The sequence below is a fragment of the Cynocephalus volans genome, chromosome 2 (genome assembly GCF_027409185.1).
Source record: "Cynocephalus volans isolate mCynVol1 chromosome 2, mCynVol1.pri, whole genome shotgun sequence".
NCBI classification, from domain to species: domain Eukaryota; kingdom Metazoa; phylum Chordata; class Mammalia; order Dermoptera; family Cynocephalidae; genus Cynocephalus; species Cynocephalus volans.
Genome location: NC_084461.1, coordinates 228,054,965 through 228,075,512, shown reverse-complemented (window position 1 = coordinate 228,075,512; position 20,548 = coordinate 228,054,965). Strand labels below are relative to the sequence as shown.

Genomic DNA, 20,548 nt, shown 5'->3' with positions numbered 1-20,548 from the left:
AGGATGCCCACGTTTCCCACTCTTATTCAATATAGTTCTAGAAGTTATAGCCAGTGCAATAAGGAAAGAAAAAGCAACAAAGGACATCCAAATCCAAAAGAAGGAAGTCAGATTATCCCTATTTGCAGATGACATGATTATATACACAGAAAACCCTAAAGACTACACCAAAAAGTTTCTAGAACTAATAAATGAATTCAGTATAGTGGCAGGGTACAAAATCAACACACAAAAATCAGTAGCCTTCCTCTCCCTTCATTTAAGACTATTTATTTACACAACTGCAACAAAGACATCTCAGGATCCCTTCCTCTGGCCTGGAGGCTGCAACTGTGCCCCAGGGGCTACAGGTGCTGGCTAAAGGCTCACACCTACAACCTTCCCTGGAGCAACTGAAGCTCAGAGGTGCTGAGGAGCTACCCACAGAAACATCCCCACCCCATGACCAACGCCTGGAGAACAAAAGCCCAGCCTCTCCCCTCCAAGCAAGCACACTCAGCAGTGCCATTCATGCTGCCCCTGCAGGGGAGGGAGTCCAGGACGAATCCCTGCTTAAGGAGCTCCACCCATTCCTCTATCCCACCTGCGGCCCTCTTATATGAGTTTCTCCCTCTCTCAACAAATAAAATGCTCATGAATCTCCACGCAGGCTCTGCTTCTAAGGAGCGCTATCTAAGTAACAAATATCCCATCTTCCCAACAAACCTCTTAGAAACAAGATGTAGGTTGACGCCCCTTTCTCTCCTGTAGCACAGTTCCTGCAGGAGAGAGGAGCAGCAGCCTCTAAAAACAAACAGGAGGGCAGTGCAGGAATGAAGGAATGAAAGAGCAGTGGAATGGAGTAAATAGTTTTTAGTTAATAAGGAGGCTCAAATGTTACACAAACCCAGAAATGGCAGGAAGATGCAAACTTGTAGAACAGGACAAAACTTCAGAACAATTCGGAGAACAACAAACATGGCCTTTTTTTTTTTTTTTTTTTTTTTTAGATCTATCCATAGGAAAAGCTAGACATGAACACTGACTTTCTAAAAGGAATTCTTTTCTTTTATTGATCCTTTTCAATGTCCTCCCAATTCCCCAACTCATCTGGTCTTCAAATGGGCACTTTGGTGTCAATTCCAAATTACTGCCATGCCTTCAGGCTTCAGTCCTATTTTTAAAGAAAGTTTGAAAACTGACCTACATCTCTATTCCGTGCACTCTCTATGGTATACAATTTTTTCTTCCACTGATCTGAGATATCACCTTGGGAGAATTGTACTAGGATATTTTGGGAGAAGAAACATCCAGACTCTGTATAACTGAAAAAGCCTTCCCAACTGTGCAGAATTCTACTCCAGCTCCCCAGCATTACACTCTACTTTGAACACTCTCCTTTGCTTCAGCCCTGGAGGGGTTAAGTGTTTGACCATTTTGGTCTCTGTGTGTAGGTACATCCCTAATATGCATGAAGGCACAAGCATGACTGTCCTTGTGCAATGCATGCACACTCTCACAGAAACCCTCATGCAGAAACATCACACTGTCTGGTTTTAATATTCATCAGTTTCTTCTCAACCCAGACTTTCTAATTCTCAGTGTGGGACAATGTTTTCCTATCAAGCATTTTCCCCTAAGCCTCATTACCTCTCAGTGGTAGAAAATCACTGTGGTGCTTTGGCTGTCTTAGCAGGAAAGGAAATTAATTTACAAAAGAGGGTGAAATACTCTCCACATAACAAATCCTTCTGAACTTGGAATTTGGCACTTCACAATCAAGTCAGATAGAAGGAGAGGCTGTGATTGCTGGATGATTTATAGGAGAAGCTGAAACTGACCTGAAATTAACAAGTTATGAGGGGAACCCAGTGAAAAGCCTTCACCCCAGAAAACCATGCCATGAAATGCCATTAATGAAGATAATAATGGGATAGCACTGTCAGGACAGGTGCAAGACAGAAGGGGTACGTTTGGTTAACTATAAAATGTAACAGAAAGAGCTGTACCATCGCTCCACCACAAATCAATGGCTGCCAATTATTGTATCAAACAAGTATGCCAAGTGATTCTAAACACTGCCTCTCTTTTTTCTGTGCCCTAACTATTTAATGAACTGAAAGTAACTTACAGTAATGTGAAATCTTCAGAAATTAAGTCTACATGAAACTTTAAGTCATAAATACAAGAAATACAAAGAACCTTTTTATCAGCATTTGGCCTGAAGAAACACTCTATACCTTCTTTATTACAAAAAGAATTAGCTCATGAAATACAGATATTTGGCCCTTGATATACTCGAGAAAGCTGTCCCCAAATTTGACATTACTCTATCACGTAGTTCTCATAAACTGTGTACTCTAGTATAAGCAAAAAATACAAAATCAGGTGATAGTTGTCCCGACACAGTCTCCAAGTTCTCACAAGCTTGCTGAACTGGGTGAAACCTCCAAAATGCAGATCAAGGTAGTCAATTACACTAATTAAGTGTTCAAGTAGTGTGAACTCAAACACTTACTAATCGTGCGATCTAGAATAAGCCGCTTAATCCCTCTGAGCCACAGTCCCCCAGGGAGTTGTTGTGAAACTTAAATGATATCATGGGTAGAAAGTGTCAAACCCACCTTGACAAGGACACTTGTTGAACTTGTCTTCTCTACTTTTCTAGTGCATACTTTGAAATAGGTCGAAAGGATGGAGTCTACAGGTTACAAGTACATGAATCACTGCACCATGTAATAATTGTCAGCTCTCATCCCTTCCCCAATGCTGGGCAGAGCATGCACGTTATGGAGTGGAGAGGACCACTGGACCCCCCTCAGTGACTCCCTGCTTCAAGCTGCTGAGGCTTGAAGGAGAGACTCCATCTCCCTGTGCCATAAATGGAACAGGGAAGAACTCACTCACCCAGCAGGAAGTGGGACAAAGAAGCTTTTCTGCCCTTGTCTCAGAGTCCCAGCCCACAGGGACTAGTGTCAGTATCAAGGTGGTAAACCTCTAGCCAGAAGCATGCCACATATGGAGACACCAACAAGCCCCTCAGAACCTGCATCCAGGCTGCCAACCAGCCATGAGAGGCAATGGGTGGAAGCACCAAGAACCTGCAGGGAGTGGTCTCCCGTGGAAGTGACACGGGTGAAATCAGTGGTGGAGGGTCTGGCCGGCCCCCGCCTGGGGGCGTCTCTGCAGGCACAGCAGGGCCAGCAGGGTCTGGGAGCATGAACTTAGCCTCATACGGTGTATTGTTCTTTCTATTCAAAGATACAGAACATAGTGAAGGGAGAAAAAAGTGCTTCCAAGACTCCAGCTTGGCCTGGGATAAGCAACAGGAAAGCTCTGGCCAGCTACCGTCAGGGTCCAGTGGGACAGAAAGGTCTCTCACCAGAGCTGCTGGAGGCTTCGGGCTGCCCTTTCTCCATGATTCATTCAGTCAGACAATTAGTCAGCAGCTTTCCTGAGCACCCTCCACGCCAGACACGTTGCCCCTCTCTGCCAAAGCCACTGTGGACAGTGCGGCTGACCAGTCCCCACAGTCCTGGGGTGAGACTCATCTCCTTCTGACTCCCCAGCACCCATCCACGGCTGGACCCCCATGAGGGTCCTCCAGCTCAGCCTCCATGGGAGGGGAGCCAGCCACTGTGGGCCCTGGCCCTTCCTCATTCTCAGTATAAAGAGGGAATGAGGATGGGACACGCACATCAGTTTCTTGGGAGCTGGACCAGCTGGAGTCACCTCCCGGCACCCGAGCCGATTTAGTCTCAGGTCCTCCAAGTGGAAGGCCATAGTCCTCAGAGGGTCACTCAGGCCACATGATGCCCAAGCGACTGGGAAGCCTCCCTAGCTAGCCTCTGATGTTCAACACCCATTATGTTCATGTCTTGTTATTCAAATATTTATTCTTACTGTAATTTTAACCAAAATAATTTCCGAGTCAGACTGTAAGCTACTGTTTCAAATGGTCTGCCCAAGTCTTGAACTCGGGAGGTCGAGGAAGTTCCTTGCATCTGGGCACCACTGACCATGTGAGTCTTTCCTTAGCTCTGTCAACTCCCCTCCTGAACAGTTCCTACTCCAGCAAGCTCCCACTAGACCGCTCCTCCCAACACTCTGGAAACTCATAAGCTGCCGATGCTCATTCCTTTCAAAGTGAGTGAGGATATTTCCAACGTCAAAGAGACGAGCTACATAATGTCATGACTTAAAAATGTATAAATAGATACTCAGGATTTCTCTTTTCAAATGGGGGCAGGTGGGAATTAAGTGCAGTTTTGACCCCAAGGGACCATCTTAGCCCAGTTTGTCCGCATGCATGTGGTCTGATTACCCTAAGCTGCCCAAGCCTTCAGTGGTAGCACAAGAACAACCCTTCACAGCCCGGTACTCTACAAACTCTCATCAAAAGAGGTCCTCTGAGACTAATGAAAGGTGCCCTTTCTCTCATTGAAGAGGTCAGTGCAGAACAGGGCAGACATGAGAAGCATCAACGTGAAATGGATCCAGAACACTACCATGACCACTGCGGTCTTTAGTGCAAACAACATAAATGACTCTAACTAAAGTTGGCGAATTATTGGAAGGGATCTGGAAATTAACGAAATTACTGCCAAACGCTGGAGGCTAAAGCTGGGATATGAGGCAGCTCCAGGGGTTCGGAAGACCAGCTGCAGAAATAACTTTGGAGCAGGAAAGGTGTGACCAGAGTGTCCCCCGCCTCCCCCGCCCCCTATGAATGAATTCCAGCTAGGTCTTTGGTCCTCACATGTTCAAAGCCCCACAGAAAGCATTTGATCAGCCATGTCAGGTCTTGGTGTTCCTTCTGGTTGTACTAGGCAGTAGGAACAAATATCTGGCCCCTTTGCCTTCTGTAAATAGGATAATCCCCCTAGATTACACACAGGGGCAAGAGAGAGCTCCCCAAAGGATCAGAGAGTTGTGGGAAGAGGGAAAAGATGAGTGTACTCCCCAGCAAAAATGAAGATAAAAACGTCTTAGGACCCAAAGCCCACCTGGCAGGGCCGCACCCGCCTACAATACCCTGGGCCCCAGCTGGGGTTGCATGGCAAGACCCCAAGCCTGCTGCATGGGCCACTCCCTCCATGCACCGAAGCTGAAGGTTGGCCACACTTCACCAACTAGTCCTTCCCCAAGCTCGGAAGAGGAGGGGTTAATGCAAAGGCAGCAGGGGCTGGGATGTCTGTCTATCTTATCTGGCTCATCACAGAGAACCTGCCACTCAGAGACAGCCTTTGCAAACCTGGCTGTCACCGGCCACAGTGAGACCAGCTGGAAGCAGGGACTTTGCCCAAATTGATCCACATTTAATTAAAACAATAATGGAACATGTGAAACTACTCCTAAGGGAGGTCAGCAAACCTGCTAGTTAGTGAGGTTGGTGATGGCAAAACTCAGCAAGCAGACAACAAAGGCAAACCTCACAGACCTGGGGCCATTGTCCTTGGAAGCTCACTCTGACCCCTGCTGGGTCAGGTCACTCCAGGCCTTTCCTGGTTCCCATATGGATCCTTTGTGGACATTCCTGGAGTTTGAATTTCACTTCTGTGGGTGACTTTGATGGACGCTCTCACTGAAGCATAATTGCCTCAAAGACAGGGACCCCAGGGGTTGTTACAAACCCCCTCCCCTCATCCACAGGTGCTCTGATGCACTGAACCTGTGCAAACATACTTAATATCATGCCCGTCTGCTGCCCCAAGGCCCCTCGGTGACAACTGTGATGGATAATTGTATGTGTCCACTTGACTGGGCCATGGGGTGTCCAGACATTGGCTGAACGTTATTCTAAGTGAGTCTCTGAGGGCAGTTCTGGATGAGGTTAACATTTGAATCTTTGGCTGAGTGAAGTAGATGGCCCTCTCTGCCGTGGGTGGGCTTCCTCCCATCAAGTGAAGACCTGAGTAGAACAAAAAGGCTGAGAAAGAGCCTGACTTCTTGAGGTGGGACATCAGTCTTTCCCAACCTTCAGACTCAAACTGAAACATCGGCTCTTTCAGACTGGAACTTACACCACTGGGTCTCCAGCTTGTCAACTGCAAACCTCGGGACCTGTCAGCATCCACAAATACATGAACCAACTGCTCATAATAAATCTCTTTCTATATATTGATACATCCTATGGGTTCTGCTTATCTGGAGAAGCCTGACTAATACGATACCTTTCAGTGACACCCCTCTGCTGTCATGGATACACTGAATCCTGCCCTAGGAAACCCTGAACCTTCTAAGATCTGGCAAATAAGGGAGTAAGACATGGCATAGCAGGGGTCTCCAGGACGTTGCCCCTATGTTCTGCCAGCATCTGCTTCCAGGTGTGCAGGCCAAAGAGTTGACAGTTGCATACATCTGTATGCCTACCACTCTAACCATGACATAGCCCATTCCCAGCACCCTGGAAGGTTCCCTGTGCCCTTCCCTGTCAGTCTCCCACCCCATCCCCACCCCAGGCAACCACTGATCTGTTTTCCATCGCTAGAGATCGAGTTAGTCTCTTCTAGGGTTTCATAGACATGGAATCATACACAATGTACTCTTTTTTTGTCTGGCTGCTTTTGCTCAACATAATGTTTTTGAGATTTATCCTTGTCATTGCATACCCTTTCACTATTGAGTACTTTTCTGTTACCTGAGTACATCAGAATTTAACTATTCACCTGCTGATGAGCTCTTGGATCATTTCCACTTTTTTGCTATTTTGTGCTAAACATTCATGTCCAAGTCATTGTGTGGACATATGTTTTCACTTCTTCTGGGTAAAGAATTAGCAGAAGAATAGTTAGGGTTATAAGGTAAGTTTCTAAAACACAAACAAACGGTCACCTTCTGTTTCCACCAGAAAAGTTTTAATCCCTCTGCCTGCGTAGACAGGCGGAGGGGCGTCACCTGAGGGGAAGAGAAGGTTGTGGCTGGATCACAGCATGGCTGGCTTCTTGGCTAGGTCTAGAGCCCTCAGGAGCCCCTACCCACCCCATAAACAGATAACACAGAAGCCTTCCCTAGCCCTCATTTCTGAACTCCCCTCTGAATCTCCAGTGTGCATGTGACACGTATCCACACGGCACTGGCCATGCTAAGGTAGAGAGCACTGTATGTTTCTGCCAGCCAAGGGCTCAAGGGTAGGGCCTCATCTTATTTACCTGTGTGTCTCTCCCCTTGATTCTCACTCCTGAGCATCTTGCACCATGCCTGGCATCACCAATTGCTGGTACATGTATAATGAACCACTTTAATCACTTCTACTGCCACACCTGCCTCACTGAATTGGAGCACTGCTTTCTACCCTTGGGTCCAGGATTTTGAGCACTGACCTCTCTCAGGGGAAATATTTCTTTCTGTCCTTAGAGGAGAATTTTCAAGCCTGATGTTGGTGGCTTGGGGAAGGAGGAGGGACTCCTGCCAAGCTCACTACTAACCCTTGCCTTCACCCTGAGGACTGAGGGAGGCCCCCCTGGTGGCATCTTTCTTTCTGCACTCACTGGCAAATAGCTCTTCTGGGTGGCTGTCCAAGTCCTAGAAGTGAAGGGCTCGAGGGCCAGGTCTCATGAGCCTTAGGAGTGGTCGCTGCCTTGGTTGAATGGCAGAACCATTCTAAGCCCAGATTTTCTTCTCTGAACAAGACAGAGTGGTAATAACACATTCACAGCATCACTGTAAGGATAGAAGGAGAGGATGTATATGAAAGTGCTTTGAAAATACTAAATGGCTCCCCGAACGTAAGGCCCTGTTATCATGCAGCACCTGGTTTCTCCTCACGAGCCTGCACCCACCCTCTGCACAGCCAGCACCACCAGCCTCATTAACTGCGCTGAGCAAGTCCTCACGCACCTGCCACCCAGGAAACTAAGAACAGACCCACTGTCAGCGCCCAGCAGGGACTCTTGTACAATGAGCACAGTGAAGCCCAGACCCATTTATGAGGGCGTCCCTCCACTCGGGCCCTGAGGCAAAAGGAAGCATCTGGCCCGAGGCCACAGAGCACAGGACCCACAGACCACGCCTTCTGTCCTTCCCTCCTTCCTTCCTTTTTGCTCTCTCTTTCCTCCCTCCTTTCCTCCTTTCCTCTATTTTCTTCCTCCCTCCCTCCCTTCTTTCTTTTTTTCTTTTCTTCCTCCCTCTCTCCCTTCTTTGCTTTTTTCTTTCCTTCCTTACTCCCTCCCTCCCTACAAAAGATGCTAAAAGGAGTCTATTAAGCTGAAATAAGAAGACAACAAACAATAATATGGATCTATGTGAAAACTAAAGAGTACTGATAAGGTAACAATCTAGGTAAACACAAAAGCATAAATGTATTTTTTAACTCTCTCCTCCTATTTGATTAAAAACAAATGCCTACAATAATACTTACAAAACTTTGTTCACAGGCTTAAAATATATAAATGTAAAATTGTATCACAAGATAGTATAAAGGAGTAGAGGAAACAACTATATTGGAGCAAAGGTTTTTAATAAGATTAAAATTCAGCTATTATTAATCTATACTAGTTTGTTTTAAGTTACAATGTTAAAAGTAATACTCAGAGAAACCACTAAGAAAATAACAAAACAAACAAAAAAAAAAAAACAGTAAAAGAAAGAACAAGGGAATTAAAACATTACACTGGAAAATATGTATTTAATGCAAAATAAGGCAGTAATGGAGAAATAGAGAAACAAAGACATAAGGCGTATACAAAACAAATAGCAAAATGGAAGATACAAATTCTACTTTATCAGTAATTACTTTAAATGTAAATGTATTGAATACTCCAATCAAGAGGCAGGCAAAGATTAAGAGAATAAATTTTTTAGAAGATCCAACCAGATGCCATCTACAAAAGACAGACTTAGGCTCAAAGATCTAATACACTGAAAGTAAAAGAATGGAAAAAGATGTACCAGGCAAACAGTAACCAAAAGACAGCTGGAGTGGCTATACGAATAGTTCCATCCATCACAAAGATATAACTGTTATACATATATATGCATCTAACAACAGTGCCCCCAAAACATCAGAAGCAAAACCTGAAAGAATGGAAGGCAGAAATAGATAATTCAACAATACAAGTTGCAGACTACGATATATCATTTTCAATAAATGATAGAACAACTAAATTGTAGTTCAACAATAAAATAGGCTTGAACAGCACTATAAACCAACTAGACCTAACAGACATCTATTGAACACTCCATTCTACAGGAGGAGAATACACATTCTTCTTATGTGCACATGGAACATTCCCCCGGGTAGACCATGTGCTATGGCCATAAAGCAAACTGCAATAAATCTAAAGGCTTAAAATCATATGAGGTATGTTATTTGACCTCAATGGAATTAAATTAGAAATCTATACCAGAAGAAATTTTGGAAATTTATGAATATGTAAAAATTAAACAACAAACTCCGCAATAATCAATGGATCAAAAAAGAAATCACAAAGAAAATTTTAAAACATCTTGAGATGAATGAAGATAAAAAGAGCACACCAAGACTTATGGGATGCAGTAAAATCAGTACTTACAGGAAATTTGTAGCTCTAAACACCCAGACTTAAAAAGATGAAAGACCTCAAATAAGTAACTTAACCCTCCCCTACAAGAAACTAAAAAAATTAAGAGCAAACTAACCCTAAAACAAGAAAGAGGAAGCAAATAATAAAAATGGGAGTGAAAATAATATAAAAACAATAAAGAAAATCAATAAATAAAAGATGGTTCCTTGAAAAGATCAACAAAATTGATGAACATTTAGCTAGACTTACCAAGGCAAAAGAAGATTAAAATTATTAGAATCAGAAAGGAGGGTGTGGAACTTCACCACCAATCTAACAAAAATAAAAATGAATAACTGCATGGCAACAAATTAAATAATTTAGATAAAATGAACAAACTCCTAGAAAGACATAAATTACTAAAACTGTCACAAGAAGAAATAAAATGTCTGAATGGATCTGTAACAAGTAAAGAAATTGAATTTGTAACTTTAAGAATTTCTACCAAAAACAGTCAAGATCCAGATGTCTTCACTGATAAATTCTTTCAAATATTAAAGCAACAATTAATGCCATGCCTTTACAAACTTTTCCGACAAATAAAGGGGAGGGGAGAAGGCAGGAGCATGTGAGGGGTCCTATGCAGGAGTTGAGGGCAGCTCCCACCACCCAGCAGAAGGCAGGAGCACATGTAGGGTCCTAGACAGGAGCTAAGGGCAGCCCCCACCCCCACCACCTGGCAGAAGTCAGAGGCACAGACTAATAGTGAAGGGATAGAGAAAGATATACCACACAAATGGAAACCAAAAATGAGCATGAGTAGCTATTCTTATACTGGATGACACACACTTTAGACGAAAAACCATACAAAGATCTATCCAGCAAGAAGACATAACAATCATGAAATGTACATGCATACAACACTATTAGGCCTAAAGAAAGAAATAGGTCCCAATATAATAATAGTAAGAGACCTAAACCCTCCTCTCTCAGCACTGGACAGATCATCTACGCAAGAAATCAACAGAGGAACACAGGATTTAAACTACATTTTAGACCAACTGGACCTGGCAGATATCAACAGAACATCTCATCCAACAACTATGGAATACACATTGTTCCCAACAGCACATGGAACATTCTCCAGGAAAGACCATATGTTAGGTCACAAATCAAGTCTCAACAAATTTCAAAAAACTGAAAATATTTTAAGTATATTTTCAGACCACAATGGATTAAAACTAGAAATCAATAATAAATGAAAATTAAGAAACTATATAAATAAATGGAAATTAAATAACATGTTCCTGAGTGACCTATGGGTTCAAGAAGAAATTAATCAGGAAATCCAAAAATTTCTTGAAACTAACAAAAATAAAGACACATTATACCAAAACCTGCAGAATATTGCAAAAGCAGTATTAAGAGGAAGTCTATTGCAATAAATGGTTACATCAAAAGAATAGAAAGATTTCAAATAAACAACCCAACCCTACACCACAAAGAACTAGAAAAACAAGAACAATCCAATCCAAAAATTAGTAGACACAAATAATTAAGATCAGAGAAGAACTAAATGAAAGAGAGACCCCCCAAAAAATGATACAAAAGATCAATTAAACAAAAAGATGATTTTGGGGGAAGATAAACAAAATAAACAAGCCACTAGTTAGGCTAACAGAAAAGACCTAAATAACAAAATCAGAAATGAAAAAAGAGACATTACAACTGACACCACAGAAACACAAAAATCATTAGAGACTATTATAAAAAACTATATACCAACAAATTAGAAAACCTGGAGGAAATGGATAAATTTTTGGACAAAATTTTTTTTTAGAAACTACCAGAACTGAACCAAGAAGAAATAAGAAACCCGAACAGGCCAATAACAAGCAACGAGATTGGAGGAGAAATCAGCATTCTCCAAACAACAACAACAAAAAGCCCAGGACTGGATGGCTTTACTGCTGAATTCTATCAGATATTTATAGAGGAATTAATACCAATTCTTTTTAAACTATTCCAAAAAGTTCAGATAGATGTCACTCTCCCAAACTCATTCTATGAGACCAGCATCACCCTGATATGAAAATCAGGAAAACATACAACAACAAAAAAAGAAAATTACAGGCCAATGTCTCTGATTAACATAGACACAAAAATCCTTAACAAAGCATTAGCAATGAAAATACAGCAACACATCAAAAAAATTAAACACCATGATTAACTGGGATTTGACCCCAGGATGTAAGGATGATTCAACATATGCAAGCCAATAAATATGATACACCACATCAACAAAATCAAAGTCAAAAACCATATGAATATTTCAATAGATGCAGAAAAAGCATTTTACAAAATTCAATATGCCTTCATGATGAAGACTGTCAGCAAATTAGGTATACAAGGAAAGTATCTCAACATAATAAAAGCTATATATGACAAAACTGCTGCCAACATCGTTCCTGAATGGGGAAAAGCTGAAAATGTTTCCCTTAAGAACAGAAACAAGACAAGGATGCCCACTCTCACCACTCCTATTTAACACAGTATTGGAAGTACTAGCCAGAGCAATCAGGCAAGAGAAAGAAATAAGGACATACAGATTGGAAAAGATGAAGTCAAATTCTCACTGTCTACAGATAACATGATCCTATATATAGAAAAACATAAAGACTCTACCAAAAAAGTCTTAGAGCTGATAAATGATTTTGGTAAAATTGAAGGTTTAAAAACCAACATGCAAAAATCAGTAGCTTTTTTATATTCCAATAACAAACTAGCAGTAAAAGAAAGCAAGCCCATTTATGATAGTCACCAAATAAATAAATAAATAAAAACCGAGGAATCAATTTAACCAAAAAGATGAAAGATCACTACAATGAGAACTACAAATCACTGATGAAAGAAATTTAAGGGGACACAAAAAGATGGAAAGATATTCCATGCTCTTCAATTGGAAGAATTAACATGAAAATATCCATACTATTCAAAGTGATCTACAGATTCAATGGAATGCTAATCAAAATACAATGATATTCTTCACAGAAATAGAAAAAAAATACTAACTTTCATATGGAACAGCAAAAGACACCAAATAGCCAAAGTAATCCTGAGCAAAAAAGATAAAGCTGGAGTCATAACACTACCTAACTGCAAATTATACTACAAAGCTATAGGAATCTAAACAGCATGGTATTGGCATAAAAACAGACACTCAGACCGATGGAACACAATGGAGAACCCAGAAATCAACCCACATATTTATATCCAAATAATATTTGACAAGGGCAACAGGAGCATACATTGGAGAAAGGTCTGCCTCTTCAATAAGTGGTGCCAGAAAAACTGGACATCCACATGTAGAAGAATGAAATTAAACCCATAGCTCAAAATCAATTTGAAATGGATTAAAATCAACTCAGAATGGATTAAAGACATATATAAGACTGAAACTATAAAACTACTAAAAATAAACATATGGTAAATTCTTCAGTATATAGAACTGGGCAAAGACTTTATGAACAAGACCCCAAAAGCACAGACAACAAAAGAAAAAATAAACAAACAGGATTAAAGCAAACTAAAAAGCTTCCACACAGCAAAAAAGATCAGTTAACAGAGTGAAAAGACATCCTATAGAATGGGAGAAAATATTTACAAACTATGCATCTGACAAGGGATTAATATCTTGACTGTACAAGGAATTTGAACAACTTAACAGTAAAAAAACCAAGTAACCCAATTAAAAAATGGGCAAAGGAGCTGAATAAGCATTTCTCAAAGGAAGATATATGAAAGGCCAACAAACAGATGATAAAATGCTCAACATCACTAAGCACTAGGGAAATGCAAATCAAAACCACACTGAGATATCATCTCAGCCCAGTTAGACTGGCTGTTCTCAAGAAAACAGAGAATAATAAACGCTGGTGAGGATGCAGAGAAAGGGGAACTCTTCTACACTGTTGGTGGGACTGTAAATTAGTGCAGCTGTCATGGAAAACAGTATGGAGGTTCCTCAAACAACTACAGATATAACTGCCATACAATCCAGCAATCTCACTGCTGGGTATATACCCAAAGGAATGGAAATCATCATGTCAAAGGGATACCTGCACTCCCATCTTTACTGCAGCTCTATTTACAGTAGCCAAGACTTGGAACCAACCTAAATGTCCACTGATGGATGACTGGATAAGGAAAATATGGTATATATACACAATGTAATACTACTACTCCATAAAAAGGAATTAAATTGTGGCATTTGCAGCAACATGGATGAACCTAGAGAAAAATATGTTTAGTGAAATTAGCCAGGAATAGAAAGAGAAATACTGCATGTCCTCACTCATAAATGGGAGAAAAAAAGAAAGAAAAGAAAGAGAGAGAGAGAGAGAGAGAGAGAGAGAGAGAGAGAAAGAAAGAAAGAAAGAAAGAAAGAAAGAAAGAAAGAAAGAAAGAAAGAAAGAAAGAAAGAAAGAAAGAAAGAAAGAAAGAAAGAAAGAAAGATTACAATAATTCCTTGAACTTTCCAAAGAAGACAATGGAACTGAGACCACCAGAAGTAGGAAGGGGCAGGGGTGAGGGTGGCAAGGGAGAAATTGGTAAGGGGCCTCAAAAAATGTTTATGTTGTGAAGTGATAAAATGAAAAAAAAAATAAATTTAAAAAAAGACTAAAAAGTAAAATAAAAATGTAATCAACATCCTTTTAAAAAAGGGGGGGAACACTCCCCAACTCATTCTATGAGGGTAACACTACCCTCAGATACTAAAACCAGACACAGACATCACAGGGAAAGAAAACTGCAGACCAGTATCCTTTATGAATATAGACGCACAAATTTTCAACAAAGTACTAGCAGACTAAATCCAGCAGCATATAAAAAGGATTACACAGGATGATTAAGTGCAACTTATCCCAGGAATGAAGGATTTGTTTAACGTATGAAAACCAGTCAATATAATACACCATTTTAACAGAATAAAAGACAAAAACCACATGATTACCTCTATAGATGTAGAGAACATATATGACAAAATCCAACACCCTTTCATGATAAAAAAAAAAACCACTCAACAAATTAGGAATAGAAATGAACACATTTAACCTGATAAGGGCAGTGATGAAACAGCCACAGCTAACAACATACTTAATGATGAGAGAGTCGACGCTTTTCCCCTAAGATCAGGAACATGACAAAGATATCCACTCTTGCAGCTTCTACTCAACATTGTATTGGAGATTTTAATCGTGCTAATTAGGCAAGAAAAAGAAATAAAAGACATCCAGAGTAGGAAGGAACGAAGTAAAGCTATCTCTATTTGCAGATGACACAAGCTTTTATATAAAAAATCCTAAGGTGTCCACAAAAAACTATAAATAAATTCTGCAAGGTTGCAGGGTACAAGATCCATATATAAAAATCAATTGTATTTCTATATTCTAACAAGAAAATAAAATTAATAAAATATATATATATCATTTATGATAGCATGAAATATAATTAAAATTTAGTAATAAAATTTAAAAATATAAGTGAAAGTAGATGCAGGGATTCCCCATTAACTTTTCCCCAGGAGTCATTCAGCTTCAAATCTAAATGTAAAGGTAAAATAATAAGGTTTCTAAAACAAAATACAGGAAAATAGCTTCATGGCCTTAAGGTAGGTAACAATTTCTTAAATAGGATGTAAAAAGCAGTAACCATAAAAAAAATGATCAATTGTACTTTATTAATAAGTAATAACTGTTGCTCATCAAAAGACACCAGAGAGTGAAACGGATAAGAGAAAAATGACAAGATATTTATAATACATATAATAAAAAAAAAAGAGTCATTTAGAACATATATTTTAAAAACTCCTACAAGCCAAAAAGAAAAAAAACCAACAACCCAATTGAAAAGCGAAGTGGGAAAAAGATCAGAACAAGCCCTTTACAAAAGAGGATATGCAAGTGGTCAGTAAGAATGTGAACAAATCCTCAACATCTTTAATCATCAGGGAAATGGAAATTAAAGCCACAGTGAGAGTCCACTCTACCGCCTTCAGAAAAGCTAAAATTAAAACACTGACAACACTAAGTGTTGGTGAGAATGTAGCGTATCCGACTCTCTCATGCACTGCTGGTGTGAATGAAGATCGTTGCAATCATTTTGGAGCAGTGTTTGCCAGCATCTTATAGAGCAATCCCATTCCCAAGTACCTGTCTGAGAGACATGGGTACAGAAACCAACCAAAAGACACGAGCAAGAACATTAATAGCAGCTTTACTCATCATAGCCCAAAACTGGAAGTAACCCAAATGTCCATCACCTCGGGAATGGATAAATAAATTGTGGTTTATTCATACTTTGGAATTCTGCATGGACACAGATAAGAACCAACCAATCCCTGAACATAGGATAATCTCAAAGACGTTCTGTTGCATGACAGAAGCCAGACATGTCCTATGGGTCTCATGCTGCCTCTCAACAGAAGTATCCAAGGATTTCCCGACCATTTTTTTTTTTTACTGACCCATAATTTTGATGGATCATAGTGAACTTGAAGTCAACTAAAATTTCTGAGTCTGTTTTTCCCCATGAACTGCTAGGACTCAACAACCTCATTCTGTCCTTTTGCATCATTTCAAAAAAAAATGTTAATGTTATCATTATTACGTGTTACTGCAAAATGTAACAAGCCTAATGAAAATCAAATGCAGTTGGGGAGAGAAGAATTTCCCACAGGCCTGCCATTCCACGAACCGCCAAATTCCAGGGCCCTCCGGTCCCTGGCCACTTGCATATTTAATTTTTATGCATTTATAATCACCTCGTAGATACAATTTTGCTATTTTGTGTATTTACTCTAATATCATAAATATTTTCCCATAGTCTTTACAATGATTGTTTTTATTGGCTGCAGAACAGTCTATTGTGTGGCTAACCTGTAATTTACTTAGCTATTCCCTGCACTGAAGACTCAGGTTGTTTCCAATTTTTCAGTGCTGTAGCTAGCACTGCAATAAAATCCTTACATACTCATGTATTTCTCATTCAAATTACACTGTTAGGATAAGTTCTTACAAGTGAAATTATTGGGTCAAACATATAAATACATTAATGATTCTAGGTGTGTTTTACAAAATGGTTTTTCGAGTTGACACAGTCTTCAGCAATGTATGAAGATACCACTTTTATCACAACCTTGGCAGCACTGTTATACCTTTTAATCATATATAACATAAATAAAACGATGGTATGGATTTGATTTTATTTTGCCATTTATTGATTATTCCTGAAGTTGTTCATTTTGCCACATTTCTGTTTGAGATCTTGGTATTTCACACAAAGCCAGGCCCAGAGCAGGAGCGTCATATACCTCTTTTGAGGTGAGCTATATTTTATTTCTTTTTTTAAATTTTTGTTATTGAAACATAATCGATTATACATATTTGTGGGGTACAAAGTTGAGTATCAACACCTGTGTCCAATGTGTGACGATCCAATCAGGATAATCAGCATATTCATCATTGCAAAACATTGTCATTCTCTGTGTCCATTAACCGATTTCTCACTAACATCCAACACCTCCCCCTTTCCCACCTCTAGTAACCACAGTTCTGCTTTCTCCTTCTGAAAGTTGAACATATTATTTTGATCTTTCTTTTCTTTTCTTTCCTTCTTTCCTTCTTTCTTTCCTTTCTTTTTTTCCTTCTCTCCTTCCTTCCTTTCTTTGTTCCACTTATGAGTGAAGACATGTGGTATTTCTCTTTCGATGCCCAGCTTATTTCACTTAACATAGTTTTCTCCAAGCTCATTCACGCTACTATGAATGGCAGAATTTCATTCTTTTTATGGCAGAGTAGCATTCCTTTCTTTATACATATATACCACATTTTCCCTATCCAGTCATTCGTTGATGGACATTTAAGTTGATTCCATATCTTGTCTTATGAAAATAAAGCTGCAATGAACATGGCAGTGCAGGTATCCCTTTGACATGATGATTTCCATTCTTTTGGGTATATACCTAGAAGTGGGATTCTATGTGTAGTTGTTTGAGAAACCTCTGTACTGTTTTTCATAACAGCTGCACTAATTTACAGTCCCACCAACAGTGTAGGAGAGTTCCCCTTTCTCCACATCCTTGCCAGCATTTGTTATTCTCTGGCCAGTCTAACCAAGCTGAGATGATAACTCAATGTGGTTTCAATTTGCATTTCCGTGATGATTTGTGAATCATTTGTTGAGCATTTTTTCATGTACCTTTGACCATTTACATGTCTTCCTTTTAAAAATGTCTATTCAGCTCCTTTGCCCATTTTTTAAATTGGATTATTTGGGGTTTTTTTTTACTGTGAAGTTGAGTTCCTTGCATATTCTGGATATAAATCCCTTGTTGGATGTATAGTTTGCAAATATTTTCTCCCATTCAATAGGTTGTCTTTTCACTCTGCTGAGTATTTCCTTTGCTGTTCAGAAGCTTTTTAGTTTGACATAATCCCATTTATTTATTTTTTCTTTCATTGTTTGTGTTTTTGGGGTCTTTATCATAAAGTCTTTGCCCAAGTTTACATCCCAAAGTGTTCCCCCTGTGTTTTCTTCTAGGAGTTTTATAGTTTCAGGTCTTATACTTAAGTCTTCAATCCATTTTGAGTTGATTTTGGTATATGGTGAGAGGTACAAATCTAGTTTCATTCTTCTACACATGGATATCCAGTTTTCCCAGCACCATTTAGTGAACAGGCTCTTTTCCCCAATGTACGTTCTTGGCACCTTTGTCAAAGATCAGTTGGCTGTAAGTTCCTGGGTTGATTTCTGAGTTCTCCACTCTGTTCCATTGATCTACATGTCTGTTTTTATGCCAGTACCATGCTGGTTATCATAGCTATGTAGTATAATTTGAAGTCAGGTAGTGTTATCCTCCTTTTTGTTGTTGTTTTTTTGTTTGCTTGGGGTTCCCCCCCCCCTCAGTATTGCCTTGGATATTCAGGGTCTTTTGTTGTTCCATATAAATGTTAGGATTGTTTTTTCTATTTCTGTGAAGAATATCATTGGTATTTTGATGGGGATTGCATTGAATCTGTAGATAGCTTCGGGTAGTATGAACATTTTCACCATGTTAAATCTTCCAATCCATGAATAGGGAATGTCTTTCCATCTTTTGATATCCTCTTTATTTCAGCAGAATTTTGCCATTCTCATTGCAGAGATCTTTTACCTCCTTGGTTAAACTGATTCCTAGGTGTACTATTTTTTTGGTAGCTACTGTAAATGGGCTTGCTTTCTTAATTTTTTCTGCTAGTTCATTGTTTGTATATAAAAATGCTGGTGATTTTTGTATATGGAATTGTATCCTGCAACATTACTGAATTTGTTTATGAGCTCTTGATGTTTAGGGGTAGAGGTTACAGGTTTTTTCTACGTATAGGATCATGTCATCTGTGAAGAATGACAATTTGACTTGTCTTTTCCAATTTGGATGCCTTTCTGTCTTCCTCTTGCCTGATTGCTCTGGCTAGTACTTCCAATACTATGTTACATAGGAGTGGTGAGAGTGGGTGTCCTTGTCTTGTTCCTGTTCTTTAAGGAAAAGCTTTCAGCTTTTACCCATTCAGAATAATGTTGGTGGCGGGTTTGTCATATATGGCTTTTATTATGTTGAGATATTTTCCTTCTATACCTTATTTGAGAGTCTTTATCATGAAGGGATGTTGGATATTGTCAAATGCTTTTTTCTGTGTCTATTGAGATAATCATATGGTTTTTGTCTTTGCTTTTATTGATGTGGTGTATCACATTTATTGATTTGTGTATGTTAAAACATCCTTGCATCCCTGAGATGAATCCCACTTGATCATGGCGTATAATCTTTTTGATGTGCTGCTGTGTTCTTTTTTCTTAAAATTTTGTTGAGGATTTTTGTATCTATGTTTATCAAGGATATTGGCCTGTAATTTTCTTTTTGTTGTTGTTGTTGTTGTTGTTGTTGTGTCTTTGTCTGATTTTGCTATCAGGGTGATGCGAGCCTCATAGAATGAGTTTGGGAGAATGGCCTCTATTTCAATTTTTTGGAATAGTTTGAAGAGAATTGATATTAAATCCTCTTTAAAGGCTTGGTAGTACTCAGTATTAAAGCCATCTGGTCCTAGGCTTTTCTTTGTTGGGAGACTGCTGATTACTGCTTCAATCTCATTGCTTGTTATTGGTCTATTCAGGGTTTTTATGTCTTCTTAGCTCACTCTTGGTAGTTTGCATGTGTTCAGAAATCAATCCACTTCCTCCAGGTTTTCAAATTTGTTGGCTCATAGTTTTTCATAACAGTCGCTAATGATTCTTTGAAGTCTGTGGTATTGGTTGTAATGCCTCCTTTTTCATTTTTGACTTTTGTTATTTGGGTCATCTCTCTTCTTTTCTTAGCTAGTCGAAGTAATGGTTTGTCTGGGTTTTTTTCTTCTCAAAAAAACATCTTTCTGTTTTATTGATCTTTTGTATCATTTTTTCAGTTTCTTTGATTTAGTTCTGCTCTGAGCTTAATTATTTGTTCCATCTTCTAATTTGGGGATTGGATTGTTCTTGTTTTTCTAGTTCTTTGAGGTGTAAAGTTAGGTTGTTTATTAGAAATCTTTCTGTTCTTTTGATGTAAGTGTTTATTGCAATAAACTTCTCTCTTGTTACTGCTTTTCCTGTATCCCATAGGTTTTAGTATGATGTGTCTTTATTTTCATTAGTTGTCAAGAAATTTTTAGATTTCCTGTTTAATTTCTTCTTTGACCCATAGTTTCCAATGAACTTTATTTCCTCTGACGTCAGTTGTTCATTCATACCTTTTGTCTTTTTTTAAATCAGGTTTCTAGTGTTTGCCTCACTGATTTGAATGAGGCAAGGTAGATATTTCCATTTTGTTGCATTTCTAACACATACTTTTCCCTCCAACATTTCTTTCTTTCATTTTTGTCTTCATAAAGCAATTTGGATAAAGTTGTATCTATTTACCTTTTTAATATTTTTATCATGTTAAAATTTAGGAAGTTATTTGAAAAATCCTGTGATCTATTTTTTGTTAGTTTTCCATAATTTTTTGTATTTAATTT

At 39.2% G+C, this 20,548-nt stretch overlaps 1 protein-coding gene across 1 annotated transcript in view; it reads right to left on the bottom strand.

The window, feature by feature from the left end:
• GRID1 (glutamate ionotropic receptor delta type subunit 1) overlaps nt 1–20,548 on the bottom strand; it is a 709,310-nt gene that overhangs the window by 317,212 nt on the left and 371,550 nt on the right. The gene's annotated exons all lie outside the window — the stretch shown is intronic.